The sequence below is a fragment of the Cervus elaphus genome, chromosome 32 (genome assembly GCF_910594005.1).
Source record: "Cervus elaphus chromosome 32, mCerEla1.1, whole genome shotgun sequence".
Taxonomy (NCBI): domain Eukaryota; kingdom Metazoa; phylum Chordata; class Mammalia; order Artiodactyla; family Cervidae; genus Cervus; species Cervus elaphus.
Genome location: NC_057846.1, coordinates 37,067,346 through 37,077,315, shown reverse-complemented (window position 1 = coordinate 37,077,315; position 9,970 = coordinate 37,067,346). Strand labels below are relative to the sequence as shown.

At 39.0% G+C, this 9,970-nt stretch overlaps 1 non-coding gene across 1 annotated transcript; it reads right to left on the bottom strand.

Annotated features, from left to right (window-relative positions):
* Window positions 1-679: 679 nt before the first annotated feature.
* Window positions 680-870, bottom strand: LOC122688134. The gene has a single exon (XR_006339352.1). It is a non-coding gene; the product is annotated as a U2 spliceosomal RNA (small nuclear RNA).
* Window positions 871-9,970: the final 9,100 nt, after the last annotated feature.

The window sequence follows — 9,970 nt, the reverse complement described above, 5'->3', positions numbered from 1 at the left end:
AATCACAGCAAAAACACCACCACAAAATGTTCTATCTTAGGAGTAATGTGATTTGAGAAACAGTTCAAGTATGCTTATTTTCTCTGGAGATTTTAGTAAAGTCGTAGAAAATATGACAAGATTGTTGATACCACATCTAATACATGATGGATAAGATTGTTGAAATCACGTCTAATAATGGATATTTGATGGACAGTTGTAATTTCGGCAAATGTAAAATTTTGCCAAAATCTACTCAGGCTATGATTTCTTACCTAAGAAAGAAAAATTTCTAACTGCTGAATATCCTGCACTCAGCACTGCCACAAGGGCTGTGATTAGTTTACCTGTGGCATAGTGCTTTCATACTGTTAAGTTTTGGGTCACTTTTCAGTTTTCCAACAGTATGCAAAAGGAGTTAATATAGAATTCTTTACTATATATAAACATATATCACTATATACAACCTTCTTAGCCATGTGCTACAAAGTGGATATTGTTGTTCATAGAAATGATGCTAAAAGACTGGCCTTCCACAAAATCATGTTCTTACAGGGTGTACCAAGAAGAATGATCTTCGCTAATGCAGAAATGCATTGAGGATGAGAATGGAGGAAAAGAACTACAGTAGAAAGTAAATTTTTTTTTTTTTTTTCGTCTTTTTTCTTTTTTTTTTTCTTTCTTTTTTTTCTTTTTTCTTTTTTGGTGCACCGTTCCTGGAAATACTGCAATACCAGGTCGATGCGTGGAGTGGACGGAGCAAGCTCCTATTCCAACTCCCAGCTCCAAAAATCCATTTAATATACTGTCCTCGGATAGAGGACGCATCAGATATCAAACTGATAAGAACAGATACTACACTTGATCTTAGCCAAAAGGCCGAGAAGCGATGAGAAAGTAAATTTTTATACTTACTTTATATACCTTAGTATAGTTTTCCAAAATTATTTGGTGATTCTGGAAAAGACATAAAGATCATAGAAAAAGATGAACTGAGTTCATTTGAGGTGTTCACTGTTAAATATAGGTTGAGACCAAAACTTATACTAGAATAAAATTACTCTTTTTTTTTTTTTGGCCACATTGTGGCTTTCAGGATCTTAATTCCCTGACCAGGAATAAACTCGGCACCTTCAGCTGTGACAGCACAGGGTCTCAATCACTGGAATGCCAGAGAATTCCCTAAAATTACTCTTTTTACTGTTGTTGGAAATAAGATTGCTTCAGAATGCAAAAAAAATGTCATTAGAAAAGAGCAACCTGGGGGACTTCCCTGGTGGTCCAGTGGTTAAGTCTCCATGCTTTCACTGCAGGGGGCACAGGTTGAATTCCTGTTTGGGGAACTAAGATCCCACAAGCTGCGTGATATAGCCAAAAACAGCAAAGGGCACCCAAGTTGAAAAGGACTTTCTCAATTAACTGTTTTGGAATCCAACTTAGATTTCACAAGTCCAGATTACCTTTGCCTTTTAAAACCATTTTCTCTGAGAAAGAACAGTTTAACTTATGATGACATCCAATATGTCTAAAAATGGTGACATAGTAAACACACACCCCACCTTGTACTAAACTGATAGATGCCAAGGACATAGTTGGCAAAAAGCTAGTTTACCAAGATGTGCTTATTGATACAAAATACACGCAGATTTTTTTGGAAAGATAAAAACAATTTTAAACAAGTGTAGAAATCTGTTGTTAACAGTAAGTATAATTTCAAATATTCCATGCTCAGATATTTTTGTGGAGAATCTATTTGACTTGATGTCATGACATTGAAATGATAGCAGGATTAAATGTAAGTGGGTGTGAACAAAACAGCCTACAAGCCAAAGTGAGTTATATGTTTGTACTTAGTCTCATCATCACATAAAAGAAGGAAATTCTAATCAAAGAAATAGCATTAGGAAATAAACAAGATAGAAATACCCTACGGTATGGCACAGTAAGAAATATATCTCTTTTTAAAATTAAGTATATGTAGCTTCTATGTAATTAGTCCTATTGTCCTACTTTTGAAGTATATTTTACTTATATATCCTAAGAAATAAAGCCACATTACCTACAAATTTATATACCCAAGTAAAAGATTTCTGAAAAGCTAAAAAGGCACAACTAAACAAGAGGATAAAAAGAAATATAAAATATTGCTCTATTTTTTTCATATCCATCATTAGTCCTACCATTAATTACTACTAATTGTCACTGTTAACAAGCCCTGTTATTTTTGCTTAAATAAAAGCATTTATAGAACAAAAAATTAAATAATAAAATATACTATAAATTTCATACAAATCTATTTTACATTAGTTTACAATTGAGTTATAAATATATATGTGTATAATTATTAATCATATATTGTATTTATTTTTTTGTATGGCAATGCCCCCAGATTCATTTTCTAAAAAGTTGGCCACCCTGTTGGTAGAGAAATAGAATCAGAGTTTGAAGGAAAAGAAAATGCATCAGTCAGCTTTTGCAAAGTTAACGAACATCCCCAACATATCAGAACACCAGTTGTTTACCTCATGCGTGCCTTATTCAGTGTGCTTTGGCTGCATCTCTGCTGTCCATTCGTCTTCACTCTGGAACCAAGGCTGACGGAACATCTCTCTGGGACGTGCTGCTCTGGCTATGGCAGAAAGCTAATAGAACTTTCTCAGGTTTGGCTTGGACTTCCTCCCGCTGACATTTTATTGGCCGGTGAAGTCATGTGGCACTAGAAAATCACATGACTAAGCGTGGCACCAATGGGTCAGGGGTATGCAATCTTTCCACAGGGTACTTGAGAAAATTAACACGATTTTCTCAGTACAGTGAGTCCTCCACATAGAAACCTTTAAGTTGTGAACTTTCAAAGAGGCAAACGTGCGTTCCACTAACGTCAGGCATGAGAGAAACTGCAGCTTGCCCTCTGTCTCCTCTTGCTGAGGATCCTTCTGCTCTACCATCTCCCACCTCCCCGCCCCCCGCCTCCAGTCAGTAACTCTCCTTGGCTGTTCACCGGATGCCAGCCCCTATGTCCCAGCTGTTGTGTTCTACTAATGTACTTTCCAAGATACTGTACTTTAAGATTTAAAGTGTTTTCTTTATATTTTTGTGGGTTTTTTTTTTTTTGTATTATTGGTGTGAAAAGTGTTATAAATCTATTACAGTGCAGTACTACATAGCCAATGGTGTTAGCTGGGTACCTTGGCTAATTTTTTTGACTTACGAACAAATTGAACTTATGAACATGCTCTTGGAATAGAACTCATTCATACATAGCAGACATATGAATACTTCATCACAAGTATTTGTTTCCCTCTCTTCTCCATTACACACTAACCTCTCCCCAAGGTAAACAACATCTAGCCCCAATCATAGATGGCTCTACTGTTTGTCTTCTTTATTCCTAAACTGGGGCTGAAAAAGAAACTCATATATGGGGCAAGTTGCTCTTGGGATAGAAGGATGCAAGATGGTAGAACAGGGCTATGGCTTTCCAAGTTTCTGCTCACACATGGCACGCATGGGTCATCCGGTTCATACTTCATTCCTTGGTTCAAGTTCCATAACTACCCCTGGTGTCAATGAGGAGATGATACCACCTCCTTGGTTACCAAGTAGGGCAACAGGTGTTTGGAAACAACAGATAGCCTTTGCAGAAGGAGAAAGATAGATGACAATGCATAAAGAATGGATTTGCATAAACAGCCGCCCCCAACTTTTTAGCACCAGAGACTGATTTGGTGGAAGACAGTTTTGCCAAGGATGGGGAAGGGGAGAATTGGGATGGTTCAAGAGCGTTACATTGATCATGCAATTTATTTTCTCAGCTCCACCTCAGATCATCAGACTTTAGATCCTGGAGGTTGGGGACCCTTGAAGTAGATAATAGAATACAGTGTGATCCTATGAGCCTCTATTATAGCAGCCCCTTTTATTGGGTGCTTGAAGCTTTGGTTTCAAGTGGAAAAAGGATTGACTAAGGCAGCCAGCTGCCTCACATGGCGTGTTAAGTTTAAAACTGTTGCCATAAAAACATCCTACACATTAGGCAAACCTCAAGTGAGTATTGTTGGTATGGTGCCAGTAATTCACGAGCTCATTTTTGTCATAAGACCAAACAGGTGTTTTCAACTCTTATCTCATTTGTTTCCTCAAGATTATTTAAAATAATATAGGAACATAATTGATAAATTTAAGCATTCTTGATGAGAGCAACACAACACTCTTATAATTAAAGGATACCTTTAAACTTAATAAAAATGTGTATTTCAAGTCCACAGTGAGTATAACAATAAAGAATGAGTATTAAAAACTTTCCCATAAGTGGCATAAACTGCTTGAATTAATCATCTTTGCTACCTCCATTACTAAATGTTTTCTGAAATTTCTCCCCCATCTACTAAGATCAGACACAAGTTTAAATGTGTTTGAAACAAGATTTCAAATAAGCATTAAAAAGACAAAGCTCATCTGCTAGGCCATGCAAGATTTTTATTTAAAAATCAATGATTTCTTATATAACTTCAGTTATAAGATGTCTTTAGAAAATAATATTCCATTTGCAAATGCATCATAAACTATAAAGAGAGATTGAACATTAAATGTATTGTCAACTGGAACTGAATTTTTTTTTTTTTGGAACTGAATTTGAATCCCAATTCTGTCACTTATTGTGTGTGTCATCAAATTGTTGAGCTTTCTAAGTTTCAGTTTCTCTCACTTGTGACATGTAGATAAGACAGTACTTATGTCATAAGATTATTGCAGAGAATAAGTAACAAATAAGACTTCTGGAGATCTTACTGTCTGTATGGTACAATTCTAAGGAATTTGTAGGTGTTATCTCAAATAATCCTAACAATGGCTCTAGGAGATCGGTATTATAATAATATCATCAATACTTTTATCAGAGAAATAATACGAAACCACAAAATGCCAAGTAGCTTACACAGTGTCCCTCAGTGACCAGTACATAAAGCAGTGGTGGAATTTTAACTTGGGGGATTTGACTCCAAAGCCCTAATCACTGCACACCATTCACTGATATTTACTGAGAGGTTCCTGAGTTCTTGGGATATCAATGAGCGAAATAAAGATCTATAACTTCAAGGAGGTCACATTCTATCCAGTGGTCAGAGATAGAAAATGTACACAGTCCATAGGTTACATAGCATGCTAGAAGTCATAAGTGCTCTGGAAAAATTAAAAAGGTAGAATCAGAGTAAGGATGAAGGGCTAAGAGTTGTGGAATAAGCTTCATTGAGAAGGTGAGATAGAAGCAAAGCAGGCCATGGAGGAAGAGTGTCGTGGGCAAAGTGCAGAGGGCCAATGGAAGGGTCACACGTGAGGCAGGAATACGCATGAAAGTGTAAGTGTGGGCTGAGCAGGGGGGGCAGTAGGAGATGGAAACACAAGTGAAGATGAGCTGGTTCTCTTTTTTTAACTTCTGAAAGTGTTGTTGGAGTATGGTTGATTTACAGTGTTGTGTTAGAACCAGTTCTTCATGAACTTTCATGTGCATTTTGACTTTTGCTCTGAGATGGAGAGCCATGGCAAGAATGACAAAGATCTCACTTATATTTTATTTATTTGTTTATTTTGTTAATTCTTATTGAAGTATAGCTGCTTTACAATGTCGTGTTGGTTTCGGCTGTGTGGCAAAATGAATCGGCTATATGTGTACACATATCTCCTCTTTTTGGGTTTCCTTCCCATTTATCACCACAGAGAACTGGGAAGAGTTCCCTGTGCCTTAGAGTGGGTTCTCGTTAGTTATCTACTTAATACATGGTATCAATAGTGTACATGGTGGTGGTGGTTTAGTCACTAAGTCATATCTGACTCTTGTGACCCTAAGGACTGTAGCCTGCCGGGCTCCTCTGTCCAGGGGATTCTCCAGGCAAGAATACTGGAGTGGGTTGCCATCTCCTTCTCCAGGGAATCTTCCCAACCGAGGAATCGAACCCAGGTCTCCTGCATTGCAGGCAGATTCTTTACTGACTGAGCTACAAGGGACGCCATCAGTAGTGTACAGATATATGTTAATCCCAATTTTGCAATTCATCTTACCCCCTCTTCCCCTTTGGTATCCATATATTTGTTCTCTGTGGCTGTGTCTCTATTTCTGATTTGCAAGAAATATCATCTATACCATTTTTCTAAATTCCCCATTTACATTTTAAAATTTCACCCATTTGCCGTGTTAAGAAGAGATTATAGGGGAACAAAAACAGGGCCATGAAGACCAGCTCAGAGTTCTGGCTATAATGCAGGAGAGGAAAGTGTTTGCCTTGTACTACCGAGAGAGCAGTAAGAGAGGTGTGAAACTAAAGAGAACATAAAGTCAGATTCTATCAATAGAAAATAGATCCAACAATTGGATTGAATGTGAAATATAAGAAAAATGAAATAGTCAAAGATGGCAACTTTCCTGCCTGAATCGACATGAGCAAATAGAAGGACGAAGCTGCCATCACTTGAGGTAAGGAAAATTGTGAGAGAAACATATTTGGAAAGATGGACCAGGGGTACATTTGGGACGTGTTGAATGTGAGATGCCTCTTGGTCATCCGAGTAGAGAGGTTGCAATCGGCAGGTGGACATATTTATAAACAGTTTAGGAGAAAAGTCTGTGCCAGAGGTATTAAACCATGAGCCTGGATGAGATCAAATATTCCTAAGAGCCATTTGGAGATAGGTATCAAAATCAGTTGAAAGCTGTCATGAATTCCAGAATCGTCTATGGCAAATCAAGATTTTCTCTGATAGAAAAAGACTTGACTTGCTTCTATTATTCAATGTTGATGTGTAAACATCACTGGGAAGGGCAGTAAGTCATTGTTACCAGTTATCAATGCTTGGATCTATTAGGACCACTTTCCAGGACAGCTGATTGGTAACTGCATCCCATTGATTGAACACATAATCCAGAAGCTTTAAGAGAGAAAACAGCCCTGGGACCAGTTTGGTGAGCAAATCCTGCCGAGTCAAGAGGATGCTTTGTAACCAGGGAAGAGCAATGGGAACAAGCATACCCAGGAATGTGGGCTAGTTACCAAGGATACAACAACAACAACAGAATGGGCAGAACACTCCTAAATGTAGACAGCATCACAACGCTGGCTTTTGATCATCCCACATTGCCAAAAAAAAAAGGAAAGAAAATATATTACAAAGGAGGATGGCATGACTGAGAAAAGACATCCAATTCAACCCAGGTTGGTCACCAAGATGAGATAGAAAAGGCTTTCCAGATCTGCCGCCTCTGGATTTTGTGAGTTGGCTCTCAGTACCAACCATATCAGAATGAAAACATAGATCATGCTGATGTTCAATGAAGCTCACCAGCGGATGCAATCAAGGAGGAGGCCCAGGGGAGAAACTCATCTAGGGCCTCCCGTTCTCACATCTGTTAATATGACAAATGAGTTTTTGGCATCCGTTCCTTCTTTTTTTCCCTTCACACTCTGCAATACTTTCAGAAGAACTTCCTAATTGCCTCTGTACATTAAATCTTTCTAATGATAACAGCCTTAACTCAGGCTCACTTTTATTTTGGGCCAAATTATCATCGTGGTACCATACGGAATTAATTAAAATGTAGCCAGGAAAGGCTGCTGTGAACGACAGAGGCAGAGTTTGATTCTAAAAACCGGTGGGAATCATCAGTGAGATGGGTAGAGCAGCCAGCAGCCTGGTGCCAGGGCCCCGGCTGGCATTTCAAGCGCCGTTTGTATGGGAGGGTTTCGTGGGCTCGGGGAAGGGGCCAGTGGAGACCGAGTGAAACATGGGTAAGGCACTGAGATAACAGTTTCAAAAATAAGCCTGGGCTGTTTAAGTTGGGAGCATCATTTGGTGTAATTGCATACGTTTGGCATTTAATATCTCCAGAGAGAATGGGCTTGAGTGGCGACTTCTTGCATTTAATGAAGCGAAACTCTCTCAGGCCACTGCAAGATATATTTAAGGATGAAAACCGGTAATTTACAGCTTCCATGACCTTATTACAGCGTACTTTGTGCTTGGCTGCTCTTTACTCTTATCTGGGACATTATCAAAGGCTTTGTGGAATATTGGCCATTAGCGACCCGCAGACCAAGGGGCTTTTTCTTCAAGGGCTGTGAGTGGTGGGGGAGAGAGGCATTGAATATTTCAGCTTAACTCCTAAGAAAAATCAAAATAGCAACATACTCTTTGAAACACTAATATGCATGTGAATGGTGGTGATGAGGCAAAGTCTCCAATAACAAACAAGGCTTGGTGCAAAGGCTTCTCAAAGATGAGCTAATTACACTGACAACCCAAATAACAATGAATATTCTCCACTGGCTGATGAATAGCTCCTGATTTTGAGATGCCTAACCTACATCTGTGCTTTGGAGATGGAAATAACAACAGGACAGAAAACACCATCGTGTTTGCCAGATGCCAATGGCTCACAGCGAGAGATTGGAGACATTCAGGTTTTCTCATTTGGGTGGGACTTATTGCCAGGAATTAGCTCCATGGAAGAAGATGCTCTTCAACCCAGGTGCATGCATGCACCATTCATTCAACAGATACATGGAACACCTACACAGTGCTGGGCAAATTTCTAGACCAGGAGTTGGCAAACTTTTTCTGTAAGGGGCCAGACAGTAAATATTTTAAGTTTTGTGAGCCATATGTGATTTCTGCCACATGTTCTTCTTCAGTTTTTTTAGAAACCCTTTAAAATATAAAAACAATTCCTAGTTTGGAAGGTCAAGTGAGAACAAACTGCAAACAATAGTCTGCTGAACCTTGTTCTGGGGACTTAACTCCATAACCAAAATAAAGCAACCACATACTTGCACATACGCGCATGCGCGCGCACACACACACACACAACACACACACACAGACAATCCTATCCTCAAGGGGTGTGGAGGAAGGAGTGTAAGAGAAATATATCATCAATATCATGAGAATATATTAAAAAGTGATCAGCGCTAGAGCACAAAGGAAAAATTAGATCTGGAAACAATATTAAAGAAAAAGAAATATTTGGAAGAAAAAGACTATCTTTTATTTGAGATGTCATGACTTGCGATCTTGATAGCAGAGTACCTCTTGAGTCTGAATTTTCAAGCTTTGGAAGAGGTGATGCAGTTCATGGAAACCCCAGGTATTTCAGAGCCCACACACTTGAACTGAAATAACAACTCTGTCACTTGGGAATGGTATGGCCATGAGGAAGTGGCTTCATCTCTTTGGACTTTCATGTCTGCATCTGCAAAATGGGAAGCCTCATGCATGTCCTGCCATCCTGTAAGTTGCTCTGAGGCCCAACTCAGTTAATCAACATGACGGTGCTTGGTAGGCGGTCAAGCAGGAGACAGATTTTCACGCTATCTTTATCAGAGCTGTAGCTACTAGAAAGGGGGGATTTGTTGTTGTTTAGTAGTTCACCCTTTATGAATATCAGGCCCCGAAGCTGGAGTTATGTTTTGTTGTTTGCTTATTAATTTCATGAAAATAGACAGTTTGAAACAAATGATAAGAATACGGTTTTATGTTTCTACAGTGAAGATTAGGGTATAAGGAAAGAGCAGTCTGTGAGTCAGCAGAAAATGTGTTATGCGAAGTGCCTCGAGTAACACCATCCAAGAATTCCAATTAGCATAAAATATGTCACCACAGAGCATTGAGTAGAGTTCCCTCTGCTACACCGTATGTTCTTATTAGATATCCATTTACACCTAGTATCAGTAGTGTCTATGGGCCAATCCCAATCTCCCAATTCACCCCATCCTTTTTTCCCTCTTGGTATCCATATGTTTGTTCTCACATCTGTATCTCTATTTCTGCCTGCAGATAAGATCATCTACACCATTTTTCAACTTCTTAACTGAAGGAAGGCTGGCCTCCTGAATGAAGGTTAATCCAAAGCCCAGTACATTGGGTTGGAAGGCAGAAGTTCAGGGATATCGATAGAGTGCTTGTATAGTTGAGTGTAAGAATTATTAGGGCAGCAATCTCAGCA